Source organism: Canis aureus, chromosome 27 (genome assembly GCF_053574225.1).
Source record: "Canis aureus isolate CA01 chromosome 27, VMU_Caureus_v.1.0, whole genome shotgun sequence".
Taxonomy (NCBI): Eukaryota; Metazoa; Chordata; class Mammalia; order Carnivora; family Canidae; genus Canis; species Canis aureus.
Window position 1 is genome coordinate 47,194,221 of NC_135637.1, and position 21,173 is coordinate 47,215,393.

The 21,173-nt window shown below is 48.5% G+C and overlaps 1 long non-coding RNA gene across 2 annotated transcripts; it reads left to right on the forward strand.

Annotated features, from left to right (window-relative positions):
• The first annotated feature begins 92 nt into the window (after nucleotides 1-92).
• LOC144299390 (uncharacterized) lies at nucleotides 93-20,286 on the forward strand. 2 transcript variants are annotated; one of them, XR_013366127.1, is made up of 7 exons: nucleotides 93-209; nucleotides 5,848-5,968; nucleotides 14,509-14,573; nucleotides 16,664-16,720; nucleotides 17,216-17,902; nucleotides 18,503-18,715; nucleotides 20,211-20,286. It is a non-coding gene; the product is annotated as an uncharacterized LOC144299390 (long non-coding RNA). The 2 variants fall into 2 exon arrangements; XR_013366126.1 differs by having other exon boundaries at nucleotides 17,817-17,902.
• The last annotated feature ends 887 nt before the right edge of the window (nucleotides 20,287-21,173 follow it).

Sequence of the window (21,173 nt, forward strand, 5' to 3'; positions counted from 1 at the left end):
CTGGGCCCCGGAAGGCCGCGCGGACGCGCCCGGAAGCCGGAAGCCGGAAGCCGGAAGCCCGCGCCGGACCCGGAGCCGCGTGCGCGGTGGGCGGCGACGGCAGAAGCTTCGGGAAGGCGCCCGCGGAGGCGCAGAGGCTCTCCGGGGAGGCCCCACTACCCCGACGGGTCGCCGAAGCCGGCGCGGGACACGCAGTCGTCCCCTGAGGGGTAAGCCGAGGCCGGGCCAACCCGAACCCCCGGGGCGGCGGTGCGCGCGGCTGCGGCTGCACGAAGCTCGGGGTCCGCCCCAGAGACCCCCGCACACATGCCCCGGGGTGGAGGCCGGGTCGGGGCGTGAGGGGGGCGGGGGGGGCCCGTGGGGGGCACCGTGGGGGGCACCGTGGGGGGCGGGGGGACCGCGAGGGGGGCCGTGGGGGGCGGGGCGACCGCGGGGGGGGCCGTGGGGGGCGGGGCGACCGCGAGGGGGGCCGTGGGGGGCGGGGCGACCGCGAGGGGGGCCGTCGGGGGCGGGGCGACCGCGAGGGGGGCCGTGGGGGGCGGGGCGACCGTGAGGGGGGCCGTGGGGGGCGGGGCGACCGCGAGGGGGGCCGTCGGGGGCGGGGCGACCGCGAGGGGGGCCGTGGGGGGCGGGGCGACCGCGAGGGGGGCCGTCGGGGGCGGGGCGACCGCGAGGGGGGCCGTGGGGGGCGGGGCGACCGCGAGGGGGCGGGGGGGCGGCCGCGAGTCCCCGGAGCCCTCCGCGCCGCGCGGCCACCTGCCGAGTCTGCGAGCGAGTCGGGGCCTCGAGGCCTTGGCGCCCGGCGGTCCCGGCCGCGACGTGAGGCGGGAAGGCGCCGAGGGCAGGCTCAGGCCCGCAGCCGCAGGTGCAGCCCCCGCCCCCGGGGCCTCCCGGCTCCAGGGAACGTCGTCCGTCCGCAAGTGGTTTCTCGTGCTCTGCGTCATGCGGACATTGTCGCCTCTTACACGGTTTCTTTCAGGTTTTATTTGCTCAATCGTGAGAGACACAGACAGGGAGAGAGGGGCAGAGACGCAGGCAGCGGGACAAGGCGGCTCCTCGCAGGGAGCCCGTCTGGGACTCGATCTGGGACCCCGGGGTCACGGTCACGCCCTGGGCCGGAGCAAGACGCTCCACCGCCCGCACCCCGCGTCCACAAAGTTGTTTCAAATGTTGAACAGAAAAGTGTTCCTTTCGCGTCTATGCGTATAGTTGACTTTAGGTAACATGCCCCTCGTTGTTGTTTCTGAAGGATTCCTTTATTGCCGAGCGAGCGAGCGAGCGTGCGAGCAGCGGGCGGGCAGGGACGGCGCCTAAAGCAGAGCCCAAGGGGCGCCCGTCGGGGATGCCAGGCCCTGTGGGGCCCGCTCAACCCTGACACGGTGACCTGAGCCAGAACCCGGAGCCCCATCGTGCCTCGACCATTGAGCTTGAGGCGTGGTGATCGCGCTGCGGGCAGTTCAGGCGGTGGCAGGAGCTGCTTTTCCTTTTGGCGTCCGACCTGCAGGTCACCGCCCCGAGTGCTGGGATTTTCTGGATCTTCCCTCAGGCAGTGTGGGAAACAGATGGTGAGCACATAGGCCTCCCCCTTCCCGACTGATGCTCTGGGCAGCTCTTCAGGTGGACTGGATGGTCCCAATGTCAAGGCACCACGGTTCCGTTACAAATAACTCGATTTGCAGCTAAGGGCAAGTAACAAAACACAGCTTTTTTTTGAGCGAGGTAAAAATGGGATATCTTTGAAGTAATACATTCGGAGGAATTTTAAATGTCCAGCATTGAAAACACATGACCTTTAACGATCTGAAGAATCACCGTGGTTTTCCTTTTGTTATTAAGTTCCTCTTAATGTGACGGACATATTGGATGACAACGTGATTATTTCCATCCAAATGATCGGGATCCCTGGGTGGCGCAGCGGTTTAGCCCCTGCCTTTGGCCCAGGGCGCGATCCTGGAGACCCGGGATCGAATCCCACGTCGAGCTCCCGGTGCGTGGAGCCTGCTTCTCCCTCTGCCTGTGTCTCTGCCTCTCTCTCTCGCTCTGTGATGTGACTATCATAAAAAAAATAAAAATAAAAATAAATCCAACCAAATGATCATCGCCTTAGCGTCACGTTAAAAGTCAGAACGTGTCACATCCAATGGTGTTGACAGCAACACCAGAAATGAATACACACACTCACGCACATGTAAGTGTGCTTAATGGTTGGAGAGGAGCAAACCCACGTACAGTGGACACTGTCCCCGGGATGTGTGCCAAACATGAAGTCACACTCATTTTTAATTTTAACGAGTTGTTTCGCAGGCAAAGCAGTGAGGCAGCCAACAGTCTGTGACTGACTTCTTTTTTTTTAAGATTTTATTCATTTACTCATGAGAGACCCGAGAGAGAGAGAGAGAGAGAGAGAGAGGCAGAGACACGGACAGAGGCAGAAGCAAGCTCCATGCAGGGAGCCCGATGTGGGACTCGATCCCAGGTCTCCAGGACCACGCCCTGGGATGAAGGCAGCACTAAACCAGTGAGCCACCCGGGCTGCCCTGTGACTTACTTTTAAAAAGACCCAAGGGCCGCGTGTGTGCTCAGGGCTGGGGGTGGGGGGCACATGTCCAGGCCCGTGGTTACCCCCCCCCCCATCAGGCACTTGCCGCCTCTCCATCCTCACTAAGCCGAGGGTGTAGTTAATTAGCGGGAGGCTGGGGTGGCGTTGGACCCGCCAGCAAATCCCGAGGGGCTCTGGTGTCCTGTTACAGGCAAACCCACCCTGCGGTCCGGTCCGGTCCGTAGACTAAGGGAGCCTGGGCCTAACGGAGGCTGGGGATGTAACTGAATCAGGAACATCTTGCGCTCGCTGGCTCGATGTCAGATACGTAAAAGCTTAAGAAAAAAAAAAGATTTTTAGAAAACGTTGTAGCAGGGTTGGCGACGTCGTGCAATGGCATAAACAGGGTGGGACATTTGGTGTCACCAATCGGCAAAGTAACCTGTGCCACAAAATAGTTTTCAAAGCTTCTTAAAGTATTTTCTCATTCGAGGGGCACCTGTCTGGTTCAGACGGATGAGCACGGGACTCTTGACCTTGGAGTTGTGAGTTTGAGTCCCACACCAGGTGTACAGGTTACTTAACTAAACACGTGAACTAAATAAAAAAAGAGAGTGTTCTCATTTCAGGCTCCACCAGCCCTGTGTGATAGAGAAATGTGCAAGCATTTATCTCCAGTTCGCAGAGGGCAAATTTATCTCCGGAGAAATCCTGGAGCCAAAGAGAATAGTGCAGAAAGGGCTAGAGCCACAAGGCGTGACGGGGCCCCAGGGCCGCGAGGGGGTAAGACCTTCCCTGAGGAAGACTACAGAGGCAGAGAAAGACCTAGCTCCGGCCCCTCCCCATTCTCCTCCTGAACAGAGTCCTGCCTGTGGGCCAGAGAGCCTGGCCAAGGTTGACGTTGCCTTCCAGCCTCGTCCCCTCGTACCCACGGTGCCTTCAAAGATGGGCCCTGGAGGGGCCACTGAGACCCTGAGGAATTGAAGCGCTAGGGATGTGCATTTGACACACGCAAACCTGGTGGCAGATGGAGAGGAGGTGGGGGGGCCTGCGGGGAGGCTGCGTTGACCAGCTGGTGAGCAGTGGAAGCCATGGAGAAGAGAAGCCGCCAGGGGAGAGGAGAGGTCTACCGGGGAGCGCTGGCGGTCTCAGGCACTGAGTAGATGTGGGCGCCTAGTGGAAGCGGGAGCAGGACATTGTCACAGCCACGAGGGAGGTCGGGTGCCAGGACAGACCTCCTGCAAGGGTAGTTCTCCAACTTTGGCCTTCTCGAATCTTGTGGGATACTTGGAGGGCCTATGAAAATAGGGAGGTTAGGTCCCTACCCAGCAATGTCTGATTCCAGAGGCTGGAGCAAGACTCCACGTCCACGTTTCTAGCAAGTTCCTGGGTGATCCTAATGCTGCTGGTCCTGGGATCACACTTTGAGAACCACGGCCCTAGAGGGGCAGTGTGCTTTCTCGTGTTGACCCAAGTCCTAGGAGGGAGGTAGACACAGCAGCTGGGACGCAGGACTGCAGGTGCGCCAAAGGGCAGCAGCGAGTCGGGTCCGCGGTGCAGTGACTTCCCGGTGGGGTGCCCTCCTGAGACCTAGGCAGGTGCAGGGGAGGCTTGCCTTCAGAGCCACGCCCTCTCTGCAGTGCCACCTGTTTCTGGGGACTTCCCTTCCTCCTGTTGGGGAAGGGCCATGGGATATGTAGAGCCCAGCCCAGAGAGCGGGGAGGGACCTCAGTGGAGGTGCTCTAAGTGCAGGCAGCTCCTTCGGGGAAGGGGAGGTGCCACCATGGCGCGGCGGGCACGCTTCAGGTGTGCAGGGCAGCAGGTGCAGCCAAGCAGGGTGCAGGGACCGTCGGGTGTGCAGACGGAGGCTGCGTGGTCTCTGGCGCTCCGGGCGGCAGCTGCCGGGGCAGCCCCTGAGTCCTGAGCTGCAGCTCGGGGGGCTGTGGCTGGACTGTGTCCTGGGCGGGTGCGCGGTTGGGAGGGGGGGCACCTGCTTATGAGTCTGCGCTCACTTCCTCCTTGTGCAACTGCACAAACAGTTCTCGAGGTGAACCGAGCTGGAGGGAGCGGGACGGGGGCTCCTCTGGCTTTTCTGAGGATGCTCAGGGAACATGTCCACGTTCCTCTTCTCTGACCATTCCCTGCATGTAGGACGGTTGTTTAGTTGTCCCCATTCTGGAGGAACATTCTCTGCTGGTTCCAGAAAGTAGGAGCCAGTCACAAACCGCGAAGAGGGCCGGGTTCTGGGCGGGATGTGCCCTGGAGGCTGATGCATCGCCAGAGCCTCTTGCAGGGTCTCCTGTTCAGTTGCCCGGAATACCCTGACTGAGGTCGCCCTGTCCTCTTCCTGAAGGTCCAGCCTCCTGGGCACCTCAGGTGCATTTGCATTCCGCTCCCAGGCCCTCCCAGTCTCTGCAGCCCTGGATTCCTTTTTGAGATCCCTTGGAATGTTGCTCTGTCACCACCATGGGGGGTTAACCACAATGGCACAGAAACCAAAGGTCTCTGCTGCTTGTTAAACTCCTGGGCGTGTCGGTATAGATGTGACCAGTCAAGAAATCACACGTAAGGGTTTTTATATTTTTTATTTTTTTAATAATAAACTTATTTTTTATTGGTGTTCAATTTGCCAACATACAGAGTAACACCCAGTGCCCATCCCGTCAACTGACCCCCTCAGTGCCCGCCACCCATTCACCCCCACCCCCCACCCTCCTCCCCTTCCACCACCCCTAGTTCGTTTCCCGGAGTTAGGAGTCTTCCATGTTCTGTCTCCCTTTTTGCTATTTCCCCCTTATTTTTTCTCCTTTCACTGTTATTTATATTCCCCAAATGAATGAGACCATATAATGTTTGTCCTTCTCTGACTTATTTCATTCTGCATAATATCCTCCAGTTCCATCCACGTCGAAGCAAATGGTGGGTAGTTTTGAGGCCACATTCATTTGTGAAGTACCACTGGCGATGGGCAATAAGTTGTAGATGCTGATAATTTATTTGCATAGCCATTCAATAACTGGCATAGTGGGTTCATTTTTTGAAATGATTTTTATTTATTCACGAGAGACACACAGAGAGAGGCAGAGACACGGGCAGAGAGAGAAGCAGGCTCCGTGCAGGGAGCCCGATGTGGGACTCGATCCCGGATCCCGGGATCACGCCCTTAGCCCAAGGCAGGCGCGCTCAACCGCTGAACCACTCAGGCATCCCAGGCATAGTGGGGTTCAAAGAACAATTTTAGATCGGGTTGCGGAGAGGGGAGACTAGAAGCCAAACACACAAAACATCCTTGCCTGTTCTCATTCCAGGGCAGAGATTGAGAGACATGTTGCCTCAAAGTCAGGACTCTTCTGCAATAAAACGTAAAGAAGAGCTCACACAGAAAACAAGCCTCTGAGTCCTACAAGAAATCAGGCAAATGGGTCACAGGTAATTTAACATTTTAAATCTCCCTCTTTCATGTTTATGTGTTTTTCGTGGCGTCTGACTTTAGGCAACATCAGTAGGAAGAGATCGTATTTAGAGGAAGTATTTCCAAAGACGAGTGTGCAACCCAGGTGAAACTTACTCTGTTCAATATAGATTTTGGAAAGCAGATAGCACCTGGGTGTTTTGATAATTTGAGAAAGCTCTTATTCGTATCTCTATATCCTGCTGTGTTACTGGATCTGCATGTCCCACATTGAATATGTTTAACTCTGTATGCTGTATGATGTACATTTGTGATGTATTTCTGCTCTGCTAATGTGTGACTGACAGCTCTACACCATATGAAGAGAGGAGCAATTTGAAATGCCAGTCTGTATCACTGTGTCCCGCTTAGCTAGGCATTCAGGGTCCTCCACAGCAGAGCTTCTACTCTGTAGTCCTCCATTATATCTCCACATATACCTTTCTTGACCTAAACCACATCAATCTTCATTCCCCACATATGCCACAAACTTTCCCCCCTTTATGTGATTGCTCGTCCTGTCTATAATCCTGGAATGCTCTTCGTCCTGTCATTTCCAGCTCTTCAAGTCCTGTCCAAAATTTGCTCCAAATGCTGTGTCCGTGCTTGGGGTTCAAGATGGCTGACTGAGCACCCACTTTTATATTCACCTTTCTCAAAATCCTAATGAATTTCATGAAAAAGTTTAGTTAATAATTTTTTTTTATGATAGTCACAGAGAGAGAGAGGCAGAGACACAGGCAGAGGGAGAAGCAGACTCCATGCACCGGGAGCCCGACGTGGGATTCGATCCCGGGTCTCCAGGATCGCGCCCTGGGCCAAGGGCAGGCGCTAAACTGCTGCGCCAGCCAGGGATCCCCATGAAAAAGTTTATAATACCAAAGGTAAATCAATAGTAACAAAAAAAGAAACTTGATAAGTACTATTAGAAATTCTATACAAAGGAATGATTGACTTATTTCACTCAGCATTATACCCTCCAGTTCCATACATGTTGAAGCAAATGATGGGTATTTGTCATTTCTTATGGCTGAGGAATATTCCATTGGATACATAAACCACATCTTCTTTGGGGAATATAAGTAATAGTGAAAGGGGATAGAAGGGAAGGGAGAAAATGGGTAGGAAATATCAGAAAGGGAGACAGAACGTGAAGACTCCTAACTCTGGGAAATGAACTAGGGGTGGTGGAAGGGGAGGAGGTGAATGGGTGACGGGCACTGAGGGGGGCACTTGTCGGGATGAGCACTGGGTGTTATTCTGTATGTTGGGTAATGAACACCAATAAAAAATAAATTTAGTATAAAAAAAGGAAGTTCTATACAAAATCTTGTGTACCGTGAAAATGAATGTTTAATATACCTATGAATTCACTTGTCCCGCTTAATGTGCAAGATCTATATAAAGAAAACAGAAAACTTTGCTGATGGATGTAAACTAGGATCCGGATGGGAAGATTAAAGTGTGAAAGTGTCAATTCTTACAAAATAAATCCATGAATTCAATGCAATCCTAAAAAACTCAAGGATAATTTTCATGAAACTTGATAAGCTATTTCTTAGTACTTCTAAAAGTAAGGAAGTATAAATAGCCAAGTGAATCTTAGATGAGTGAGGACTGCTTACCCTAAAGATATCAAAACATACTAAAGAGCTATAATGGATTTTTTTTAGTAAAAGATTCTGGCAAAATTGGCTATCCACATGCAAAAAAATAAAATAAAACTCTCGTTTATATCATATCCAAGAACATAATAATTTCCAGGTAAATTAAGGACTATATGTGAAGGATAAAAGTCCCAAGTTTTTTAGAAGTTTATATATGATATAAATATATCATATGTGAAGTTTATATATGATATATCATATATGTGTGTTTATATATATATATCTTCATGACCTTGTGGTAGAAGGATTTTTACTCTCCTAGTCACAAAGGAGAACCTTGATGAAGTTGACTACATGACAATTAAGAACAACTGTTCATCAAATGCCAGTACGAAAATAATAAAAAGACAGGGTGAGGATATTTACAACACACATTAACTATCAAAGGATTATTATCCAGAAAAAGAGGATTTATAGATGAGTGAGCAAAAGGCCAGCGACTTAACAGAAAAATAGGCAACAGAATTAAACAGACACTTCTCAAAAAACAATAGAATACGCAAATATCTAATAAACATATGAAAAGGAGTTCAACTTTACTAGCAAGTCACAAAATTGCAAATTAAAACCACAAGATGATACCGTTACACACCTACAAGATGAACAAAGTTTAGAAAGCTTTATCTCAAGTGGTAGCAAAGTTAGGAGGACACACAACTGATGAGAATATAAATTGATACCAATATTGGGAAGCAGGTAGCATGTTTTATTAAAGTTGAAGATGAGCATACTCCTTACTTACTTACATGGTCTCATCATTTAATTGTTTATGATTACCAGAATCAACATGCGAGAATGTTCATCTCATCTTGTTCTTAAATGACAAAAGCTGGAAATACTCCATTCTGCCTCAACAGTAGAATGGGTAAAACGGAAGTGTAGTCATACAATGGAATATTGTACAATAATAACAACAACAACAACAAAATAATAACAATCAACAAACATGATAGTAAGTAAAAAGTGAAGTTACAAAATTGCATATAGCATGAATATTATATAAAATTTAAAAACAGACAAAACTAAACGATACTGTTTAGCAATGCTTCAGGCCATGGTAAAACTAAAAATAAAAGCAAGGAAATAAATACCATCAAGGTCAGGATAAAAATGACCTTTTTGTACCTGAGTGGTCATTATATGGATGCTTTTTTTACCATCATTTGCTAAACTGTACACATAAGATTTAGATAGTTGTCTGTTTATTATACCTCATAATCAAAGTAAAGAATAAAAAACCCAGAAAGTAAAAAAAAAAAAAAGAAAAAAGAAAAAAAACCATGAAAGCCACTAGACGAACATACATGCTATTTCAATGGGTTGCTAAAAGTAATATTTCAAATTCAAATTCCAAATTCAATTCATTCAACAGGGAGTGTCAAAACTGGAAAGAAGGGATCGCCAAAGTTGACTGCAAATACATTTAAAACATCTCTATGGCCGCAGATACAACAAACAACTTGGAGAAAATATTCACAACGTCTACAAGACACCCATAGTATATGAAGAATGCCTACAAATCAATGTAAAAGAGATGTGGAAGGGCAGGCAATACACAGAGTGAAAGTTGCAAAGGATCAATAAGCATGAAAAAGTAATACATTTTATTAGGATTTGGTAAACTGCAAAATAGAAAAAATAATATGTAAAATGTAGGGTCATTTAAAGTAATCAGAATATAATCATCTATAAAATACAGATATACAAAACGTATTAAGCTATAAAATTATCACAAAATCTAAGAACTAAGGAAGTCATTAAAGGCTAAGTCTCCTTCTGGCTTTACCATTCTTAATGTACAACTTATCCTCATAGTCTCAAGATGGCTGCTGTGTCCCAGACATTACACCTGGGTTCTAGGCATAGAGAAGGGAAGAATGGCAAGAGGAGAACCGTACATGCCAGCTGGATTGGACCTACACATCAGTAAACTTGTACCTTTCCTAGAAGCCTAATCTCTAGAATGACACTTCAACCTTACTGGCAAAACTGTGACATAGTTTACTCCTAACTCTTGGGATTTGAGGAGGAGCATATCTTTTAAATGAAGATATTTTTGTGCCAAACTAAAATGTGGTTTTGTTAACAAGCAAGAAGTGGAACATATATCTTGCTTGGTCAACTAGTGATGCTGTGGGAAGGAAGCACCGAGACTAGTCCTTGGTACGTTGAACATGCTCAATAAACATTAGTTAAAGAAATGGGATTTTTTATATTATCATCTACACAATCCCCCAGAATGACAGTGAAGGGGGGGACCAAGATGAGAGCCGAGCATCAGCTACAGAGGAAACGAGGGCCCACGGAACAGAAGGCTCCTTGAGATCAAGGATGAGGTGGGTACAGTGATGCCGTGCTTGCTGCCTGAGGTCACTGAAAACCCTGAGAGCAGAGTCAGATACAAAGTATGAGATAGTTGTGATCCGTCTCTGGAATTGCGCTGTTCAGTGCCACCACCACCAGCCACATGTGGCTGTTTAGGTTTAGATTAAATAAAAAGTAGAACAACTCAGTTCTGCAGTCACATTTTGAATGTTCAGTAGTCACTCGTGGCTGGTGGCTTCCGTGGTGGATGGCGCTGGTATGGAATGTTCTTGTCGTTGCAGAAAGTTCTGTTGAGGATTGCTTGCCTAGAAGAATGGAGCCAAGGGAAAAGAGAGAAAGAGAAGGAGAGAAATCCCAATTTGCAGAAAAACAAACTTGTGCAGGAAAAGAAAAATAATCATAGTGTATGGGGTTCCTCTGTGAATAGCCTTTGCTAATCATAAGCATTGAATTCTGAGTTCCACAAATAGAAAGGACTTTCTGGGGAGGAAGCTGGGCTGAGATGAGGCGTATGTCTGGTAAGAGTGGGGGTTCGTAGGGAAGAGCTGTAAAGCCTCACATTCCAAGGTGGGAAGTTAACAGATAATGCCTGTGAGATATCAGAAATATCAGGAAAAAGTTACAGAGACATTTTGTTAAATGTGTACAGACAAATCATGAAAGGTTCAACTAAAAAAGTTAAAACGATGGTCTGTGTGGAGGGAGAAAGTAGAGGAATGGTGGGAACAGGGAGCATCAATTTAGGAACAAGCCTCACAAAAACTATTTGATTCTTAATGATATGTAGGTATGATTTGATTAAAATTATAAATAGAAGAGAATGAACTGCAAAAGCAGGTGCACCTGGGTGGCTTGGTCAGGTCAGCCTCTGACTCTTGATTTCAGCTCAGGTCCTGCTCTCAGGGCTGTGAGATGGGCTCCACGCTCAGCACGGAGTCTAGTCTGCATGAGATTCTCTGCCTCTGGGTCTCCTTCTCGTGTGCTCTCATTCTCTCCCCCCCCCCAAATAAATAAACCTTAAAAAAGAAGAGGAAACTGCAAAGACAAAAGCTCTGTTACAGTGCCATCTTGTGCATCAGGTCTACTCTGGTCCCCAGACAGGATACTTCTGTTGTCTGACATTTAGGGACACGTTGTCTGAAACTCTGCTCCTGGCACCTAACTTCACCCTGCCTTGCTCTTGTCAATTGTGTAGGCTTATCGTCAAACTCCTGTTGGTTCATAAATTCCTGGACAAACTACTGTCTGATTTCAGAAGTGTCACAATATTTCAGTTTAATACAGAGTAAAGCATGAAGATTCCAATAAAATGTCGTAAAACGCTAATAATAAGGGACGCCTGAGTGGCTCAGTGGGTTCAGCGTCTGCCTTTGGCTTAGGTGTGCCTTGGCCTTAGTGCTCATCCAGGAGCCTGCTTCTCCCTCTGCCTCTGCCCTTCCCTTGCTCACCCTCTTTTTCTGAAATGAATAAATGAAATATTTTAAAATGGTGATTATAATTATTGCTAATAATATTGATTATTAGCTAGAATATATATCAAATAAAATAACTATTAAATATGATAATAAAAATAATAATAGCTAATGTTTATGGAGCACTTACTACGTGCAAGGCGTGTGATAAGAGCCCATCAATAGATCAGGGATCATTTATTCTTTTTCCACGGGAAAGGTCATACATAGGACAGAAATATAGACTGGCTCTTTCATGCCTAGGAGACAGAGTTCCAGGTTAGCATTCGAGTGTCTATGCTTATTTTTCTACTTTATATGGTTTTATCCTATGTGTCATAGAAAATGGGCCTGAATTCTTTTCCGATTTAACACCATCTTTTAAAACATAATGAAGAGTAAGTCAGTTCTAGTTTACATCTGCCAATGGAATGGTGTCCTATTACACACATATCCCTTGGTCATAAAACCTGTGAGAACATAGGAAGTGAACAAGGTTTAATTGGTTTAGATGGTTAAAAGTCCTGTTCAATTTTATTTACCACCGTCTGAATCACAGAAGGCGGAGAGGTACATATGTTTGAAATGTGGCAATGCTTCCTAACGTTTAGCTAAAAAAAGAACATGTTTAATTTTAAACCCATGTCAAGAAACCAGTGACCAAAAGGGGTTTTGCTTTAGTACAGAGGTTTAGAGAGAGACCAAGTCAGTGAAAATTGTCTTCAGATGGAAAATTGCTGGGTCAATTTTGTCAACTCAGTGTCATACACTCAGACTTACCTAATAGGGCATTATCTTCTCCTAGTAATTGACTGATTTAGATTGTATCTGCTTCTGCTGTTTGAAAATTGAACGCTTTTGTGCTTGTGTTCACACTCTGCCTCTAGAAGCCACCTGGCTGAATTGTAAATCAGAAGCTGGCTTACCTAGGAAAGCGGCTCGGTATTGCTAGCAGGCAGCCTTACCCAGGGAGGGAGAAGATAATCAGTAAGGTCTCCGCATCCCTTTTTGGCTTAGTAACAGAAAAAGGATGGAGCCTATTCTCTCTAATTACGCTCTGTGGCCAGCTTATCTAGGGTCACATCAACCATTTCCCACTGTCATTTCTTTTGTTCATGATTTTAGACATTGGTTTTGCCAACTTGAGGTTTCATGGATTTTATTCCTTTCTTGCACCTGTAACTTACCTGTAGCTCACCTGGGGAGCTGTACAAGAGGGAATAGGTTTACCTCCATGAAAATGAGGCAAGTGACCTTAGGAAAGCAGCTACAGAAGGGTCACAGCCCCTCAAAGACATGCTTATTTTATCCTAGATTCTTTTGCACGAATGTGGTATTAAACAGGGTTGCGGGAAATGAGAGATGAAACCTAAACTGGAAGCCCGTATGCTGGAAGTTAAGTGCAATTCCATTACGTTTGAGTAGTTCTAAGCAAGCAGTCTGTTACCCTTTATCCTTTACTGGAATTGATGAACAGCTGCTTTTCAGGGGATCACTCAGTATATTTAGCTTCTGAAATTCGAGCGACTCAGGGTCTGATTGGCTGCCGCGGCCGTGTGGTCACCTGGAGACTGGGCATCGCGCTGGCTCTGCCTGGGGCTCTCGGGAGGGGAGAGTCTGGAGAGGCTTTGCTGCTGAGGAAATTGATGTGCTAGAGGACAGCGAAGGCTGCTTGGTGGCTTTTTCTCGTAATGTTCTTGCTGGAGACGTTCTGCAGCTTCCCTTGAAGTGTTTTCCAAAGCTTGGTATCCTAACTGGGGAAATCGCGATGGGAACATGACTAGCGAAGTCTGTGGCCCTGTCGCCCTCCCGGGCCCTACTCGCATCTGCCCTGTGCTGTGAGGTTAGTCAGGCCCTGGACTATCCCCTGGTTGCTTGACCCGGTGGACTTTCTCATTTAACAGAAAAAAATCTCAAAAATTTTTGCCTTTTTTTTTTTTTCTAAATGTATGAGTATGAAAAGGGCTCTAAGATCTGGCTTCCTATATATTTATCCCATCCTACTGGGCCTCATCTGCCTCAGAAGGGGCGGCGGTTTCGCTAGCTTAACAAAACTAGCCATGGTGGGGTATTGGTCTACACGGCAAATATCTTTAGGCAATGAAAGGGACAGCTGCTCCAGGTCATCATCCACTTTTATCAAGCACGTCCCACTCTCTGGCATCAACCTAAGAGGCCCCGGGAGACCCTTTCCCTAGCTCCCGAATTAGAAGCTTAGACCCAAGGCCCACGATCTTTGATGCGCTTCAGTCAATGGTGTAAACGTGTCTTGTTTTTCAGGTTTGAGGAAGGGCTACAGACACAAAAGAGAAAAATCCATACAAGCCAATGGTGTTTAGGAAAAGAATAACCCCATTGCCTTGAGGTTTCTATTTTTCTTTTAAAGCTACTGACAGATTGTTTGTATGTGTCTGATTTCAAGTAGGAAAGCATTTTAGAGACCTACGGCACCCTCGTAGCATCCTGGTGCTGGCCCAAAACTAACTTCTGGAAGCCGAGCTGACCTCCCTTTAACTAATACTTTGCTTAAAAGTGTTTTTCTGGGGATCCCTGGGTGGCGCAGCGGTTTGGCGCCTGCCTTTGGCCCAGGGCGCGATCCTGGAGACCCGGGATCGAATCCCACGTCAGGCTCCCAGTGCATGGAGCCTGCTTCTCCCTCTGCCTGTGTCTCTGCCTCTCTCTCTCTCTCTCTCTCTATGTGACTATCATAAATAAATAAAAAATTTAAAAAAATATTAAAAAAAAAAGTGTTTTTCTGCAAGTATTTAGCAATTTAAATAACGTTTCTCTGGATCCAAACTCTCGCTTTCTTACCTCCACTTCCTTTCACAACTTGAACTAAATTGATCGTGTAGCTAGAAGTAGCCATACCTGGCATGTTGCTGAGGGAATCCAGAGAAAGGCATTTGGGGCCCGAGTTCTTTAGACCTGTACTCAGATCTCTCCTTTCATTTAGCCTACAAAGATCTAGGGATGTGTAGCGTGGATACGTCTTAAATTCTTTTTTTCTGATGTTCTGATTTCAGTCCGAGGGTAGATTCTAATGTATCTTTCATTTGTCTGGAACCTGAAAAGTTTGTAGGTGCCACTACTACTCAGGGAAAATGGCAGCTGACGAAGAATATGAGGAGGTGGTGGAGGTAAGATGAGAAAAACGGACTCTGACAGCCAAGTATTTTATGTAGCGACAATCAAAGCCGTACTGTAGGTGAATCAATCATTTGCAAAATAAAATACATCATCTATTATAACTTCACAAAGCATCGTTAGGAGAGCATGAGAAGGGAATATTTTACGTTCAGTTTTACTGTAATTATGTGGGATTTAGAATTGCAAAGAAATAATCAGAATAATCTGAAAATCAGAATAATCACGATTAAGCGCTGACAGTTATAAATTAAATTGCCTTCCCTCTGGTAGTAATGCCAGTAATACTTTGTAGCCTTCAACTTAAAAAATTCCCTTGTTTTTCTTAAAATAACGGCGTTCAGTGGTCATTGGAAGTTGTCCTTGGTGTTAGACTTGAGTGATTTAACTAGATGCCAAAAAAATGGAAGGGGCTATTTTTCGGCATCTCATCCTCGCCATTTTGTTCCTATTACTGACCAGCAGTTGCTTAACTGCTAGACTCCCTGCCTGGGAGTGTTCACCCAAGGTCTCCCTGACCTCAGAAAAGATGTCACAGAGAATGGAATGGTGGCAAATCTGGGAAGATGGTCAGGGAAGAGTTCAAAACCAGGAACTAGCTTTAAAAACATCTGTTAGGGGTCTCAGACATCTAAATAAAATCATACTATCACTCTTGACTCCAGTTGAAATTTGGACAGAAAGGAAAAGAAGCAAGGATGCACTAACCAATTAGGGACATAGCTCTAAAAACTATGTGGGATTTGGCACGTAAGTTAATGCCAACCATTTGGGTATTGTTGCTTTTTTATCAGCTTATTTCTAAGCTTCATCTGCCAAGGGTGAGAGTCCCACAAAGGTAAAGTTGGATAGCTACCAAAGGACTGCTTTTCCCTGGGTGCTAAGAAAATCCAAAATCGTGAATCCTTCACTCTGATGTAACATCCCTTCTCAAGTCACTGACAATGCTTTGTATGGCCAGAGGCGGGGTTCTCTGTGGCTCACCACCAAACAGCCGCCCCCAAGCGGCCAAACGCTATTTCCCATGTGATGAAGGCTGAGCCCGTCATGGAGGAACCCGGTGTCCTGCAGGAGCCCAGGCATCTCTGGCTCTGCCTAAGGACCCAGATGGGTATTGGGGTCGAAGTTAAGAAACGGTGCGGGAGCAGGGGAAGCACAAGACGGGGGACCCTGGGCGAGTCCCTGCTGATGGACTAGAGCTGGTGGCCTCGGGGCAAAGGCCAAGTAACTTGAAAGAGTTGGCTGACCCGGGGGACAGGCGGGACCCTGGCTGCAGGAGGTCTGGTCCTTGGCTTTCCCCTCTCCCCGAGCGTCTTCTTTGGTGGCAGAGAAGGGACACGTGAAGCATAGAACGAGGTGCACTGTGTGGCCTGAGAGAGCGAGCCGAGTGGCCCGCGTGCCTGTCCCGGGGGCCTGGGTGGCGGGGCCGGGACTGCGGCCCCCCGTGTCTGAGGCCACCCGACCGCACCTGCTCCTGCGGCGGGCGGTGACGCCGGGAGTACAGAGTGGCTCTGACCTTGGGTGGGGCCTGGGGCACCTTGCAGGTGGCGGCCTGGCCTGCCCGCACCTTGTGCCACCCGGTCCCTGCCGCCCTCATACCCGGCCTCGGGGCTCCGTCTCCTCACCCCGGAGGGCCACTCGTCCCCGGGACATCTGGGGGCCTTGGGGACGAGGGTGGTCTGGGTGCTGCGTTCCTCTGGCTCTCCTCTCTGTGCCGCCCTCGTCCCCGGCCCTGTGACCGCCGCCTTGTTGGTCACAGCCCGTTACCCGAGGTCCTTCCTGTGCAGACAGCAGCCTCCCGCATCGTCCTGCCGCCTCGCTGCGAACAAGGCCCTGGCTCCCAGAAGAGGTTTTCCTGGCCTCCAGGGAAATTGCCGCCCATTAACGATGCACCCGGGGAGCCCCTTCCTCCCCCTGCACCCCACCCAGGCTGGCGGCCCTCACGGGACCGCCAGCCACCCCAAGTCGCCTGGGCTCAGATAATGCCCCTCCCTGCGGGAGGCATGCGGGAGGCGCCCCCAACTGCGGGCAGTGGACAGGGCCGCCTGCTGTGTTCTCACGCCCGCTCTGCCTCTGTTTGCAGTACTAGGTGGAGGACGCCATATACGAGGAGGTGCCGGGGCAAGTAAGGGCCAGACAGGTAAGGCTGCCTGAGGTGCACACTGAGGCCGCCAGCACCTGCCACGGGCTCCCGGGGCTCTGAGCTGGCACGCGCGGGGTCAGGGGGCAGCGACCGTTCCTTGTCTGCACCCCACAGCTGCGGGAGCCGGCGAGAAATGCTGCCCCTGACAGGCCGTGTCCCTGCTCTTGCTCTCCAGCACACCCAGGGTGCTTGGGCATCATTCCCCACCATTCGTGGGGCGCTGTTGGCGCAGTGGGTGCTAATTGCAATAATGCCAGAGGCTGCCAGCACGTGGTACCCGTCGCAATCCCAGGGCCTCGGACGGGTGACTTGCAGGGTGACCAGCAGCTTTGTCGTAGAGAGCTGTAACCTGTTGGGTACCATCTCTGCCTTTGCCCCCGATGGTGCAACGAAACGTTACTGAGGTTTTAGCACAAAGCCTTTCCCGTGAATATTCCAAGGTGGAACTTTTTTTAGGGTGAAAAAGCTCACTCATGCTTCCTTTCTGGATAGATCTGTTTCTCTTGAGCACGGCACACAGAGGATGGCTGTCACAGGGCTTGGAGCTGCATGAGACCTAACATTTGCAGCTGCTGCCAGTCGGTTAGTTTCTCCCCATCCCTGTTTGCCAGCAACGGCAGCAGAAAGCAGCCCATCAGCAACGACCTCATGACACCAGGGGAAGTTGTCCCAGATGTCGGTTTCCTTGTTGGTTCAGCTTCCCTTTCCATAATTGATGCAAGGACTCTTGCTTTGGTAGAGATGATACTAGCTGTGAAGGAAGTCCTGCCATCACATGGATGGACCAGTTGCCTGCTTACCATTTTTTCTTACATACGGTACTTTTAACCTTGGACCAGACCTAAACTTTGGCCTTAGTTTCTTCTGTACACCCTGGCATAAGAAACCGTAATTTCCCACCTACTGCACGTGTACGACTGTTACAAGGATGATTACCCCCTTATGTTGCCGTCCTTATTCTGGTCCACCTAAGCATTTGTTAGCATAAATGGCACTCTAGTTCACATTAACTAACTGACTAAGCCAAAAGGATGGTAGTCACTTGTGATACTGATGTGATTCATTCCTTTAAAGTTCATTATTCTTTGCCTAGGACTGCAGGGGAGAGGCCTGAAGACCTGTGGAAAAAGCAAGCAGGTTTTTCATAGACTCATTTAGAGTTAATATGAAGTCAACAAGGTGAGCTTTATTTGATCTTCTTAATTGTTTGTTCCCTGATGCCAAGTTTGCTTTGGCTCTACCCAAACGATTTGAGAAGATTGTAAATGTTTAAGAAGATTGTGTTTCAGGATCCCCGGGTGGCGCAGTGGTTTAGCGCCTGCCTTTGGCCCAGGGCGCAATCCTGGAGACCCAGGATCAAATCCCATGTCGGGCTCCCAGTGCATGGAGCCTGCTTCTCCCTCTGCCTGTGTCTCTGCCTCTCTCTCTCTCACTGTGTGCCTATCATAAATAAATAAAAATTAAAAAAAAGATTGTGTTTCTGAGTTTTATCCAACCTGAAAGTGTTTGGGTTCCTTCCTACCAATGGAATTTTAAGGCACTGTAGCAAATGAAGAGGGAGTGACCTCTTGATTCCACACCCTCCTGAGCAATCAGCATTCAGATTTCTGTAACGTGATGTATACAGTACATGGCCTGGCGCCTTGGTCTGTTTCAGACATGTTGAAGCACCCCTAGGGTGCAAGTCTGACTTGAGGTCAGGATAATGCGTATGCAACTAGATCATGCCATCACCATTTTTATTTCCATAACCATTGGAACTGCATGTCTCATTTTCAGACAATAACAGAAATCTTTGAAACTACTACCACAAGGACGACCACATTGGACTATGAACCATCAGGACCTTCCAAACCGGCATTGGTGTTGCACAGCCAGTACCAGCCAATCCAGCGGAGAGGAAGAAGGTTATCTGGAAGAAATTGGATTCTTTGAAGTTCATGACCTGTGTACATTGTACACAGCCAGAAGATGCAGGACCTCTTTGGCCCGGTGAGTTTCTAACATCTTGTGCCAATCTGGTTTTATTATAGAGAAATTACTGATCTCCAGTGACTCTGTTTTGGGCGCCAGCTAGATTGTTCTTCAACCTTGTAGGAGACAAAAACTTATCTGCAGAAACATAAGCTCTTGTGACTCTTGAATCTTCCCTTCATGTAATTCATTTGCACCATTGCAGTTTCAGAGAAACCTCCTTACTGAAATCATTCCCACAAAATAAACAGGAGGCCTATTATGAGGCATTTATTGATATTTATTCACAGTTTTCTGGCTAATCTAGAATCCTGAAGTCCTAAATACAGATTCAACTGAAATCCATTCACAGAAGCTAAAGAACACCTCTTTACACTGTGTCTGAGCAGGATGCCCCTTAAGTAGACTAGTTAAAAATATATAAAAAGGTCTTTAAGAGTCATATAGGGAAGAAGAACCTGTAGTTTAGAAAACCAGGGTCAGGTGCATAATCACCGCTGCTGAAAGTCCCCGGTCCTTAACTTTCCATGTACAGTTACGGTGCGGCCAGAGAAATGGACACACACTCCTCCGTTCCCTCAAATGAAGGCTTTGTCAAATTTCCCTCCAAACTTAGACCTCTCCATTCAGGGAGGTCTGAGGTAACGTTTTCCAGAAATTACAGTGAAGACACGGACACTCCCAAGCAACATTTGGGCCCTCCCAAGCAACATCACACTAGAAAAAATCCTTTTGCCCCCAAAGGGCCCTGTCTTTGCTGGTTACTAGGCATCTGCAGCCCCTACTGGCAGAGGGAGAGGCCCCCGACAGCAGTACAACAGGCCCAAAGCTCTCTGCCACTTGCAACCTCAGCCACTGACCATCAAAAACTTGCCATGGGCAGTATAGAGAGGTCTGACACACATGCACAAAGATGAACCTAAATCCACATGCCTTTTGGTCAATCAGAGGTTCTGCTCCTACAGATTAGACTGACAGCTCTTAGTGTTTTATTTATTAGAACTCATTGTATATGTAGCAGAAATAATAAAATTGCATTCCTTTTCAAAATACTCCATAATTCAGACTTGCCATTAATTCAGCTGGTGTCTCAGCTATCCAAGCCATCGAGATTCAGCTGCAACGTCAGCATTGAGTATTTTTGCATTGTGTTATCAATCAAATCTTTTCAATTTCTATATATATATTTTCTAAAACTGTTGAGGTTCAGGCTTTTTATGTGTGCATTCAGACAATAAAAACTTTGAATCATATTAGGGCATTTTCGAGACCATAGCTTGTAATAAAATTTCTACTGTCTTAAGTATCCAATCATGTTAGGAATAACAAATAACAAATCTATTATAATTTTTGCTGTGAATCGAGTAGGGGACAAAAAGAAAGCTGTTATAACTGATAATTGTTGGAACTTGCTGGATTTTTTTTTTTTTTATCACAAGGGGATGAATGCATTGCCTGAAATTTCTGCTACCGTCTTGTCAGGTTTTAGGCTAATCTCTGCTATTCTTTTCAGAATAAATATAGGGAGAACTGTGAGAAAGCAAAAGGACAGCCATATGCCATCACGACGGATACACCAGAACTTCCCCAAATGAAGAAACTTCAAGATTGAGGCGGGACAAGATGGTGGAAGAGTAGGGCCAAGTCACCTGTCCCCACCAAATTACCTAGATAACTTTCAAATCATCCTGAAAACCGATGAATTTGACTTGAGATCTAAAGAGGGAACAGCTGGAATGCTATAGTGAGAAGAGTTCATTCTTCAGGTAGAAAGATGGGGGAAAAAGAGAAAGAAATAAGAGGAATCCAAGGGAGAGGAGCCCCACCAGGAGTCGGGCTAAGGCCCCAGCGAGAGCCCCCAGGGCGGGAAAGCCCTGTCCTGGAGAAGCAGGAGCTGCACCAATCTTCTCGGACAGAAAGGAGGTCGCAGGGAGTTGGAGCAGGATCCCAGAGCAGTCGGGATGCCCTCAGGCTCCCTGGGACACTAACAGAGGACCTGCACCCCAGGAGAGCACCCCACACCCCGTGGTCGAGCTCCCTAAAGGGCTGCAGCACGCGCCCGGCTGGACCCAGAGCAGCTCGGAGGCGGCTGGGGAAGAGGCTCCGCGTGGAGGGGGCTGTGCGACCCCGGGAGCAGCTCAGAGGCAGCTCCGGCAGAGGCTCCACACGAAGGGAGCTGTGTGGCTGGGAGTGCAATTCCAAGAGCGCAGGCCCGGGAGCACAGGGCACCGGGGACACAGCCCAAGATCCGGCGCTCACCCCCGAATAGGCAGAAGCCAGGAGGGCACAGGACAGCAAGAATACTCCTGCCACCCGGCGGCCCTGAGCTGTGCAGATCGGTGACTCCCGCCCCTGGAGCATCCAGGCCCCTGCAGACTGAGAGCTCCGTAGTTACTGTGGAAGCTGACTCCAGGGCTGGAGAGCTGGCCGCCACCAGTATTGTTCCTCCTGGGGCCTCCCAGGATAAACAACCCCC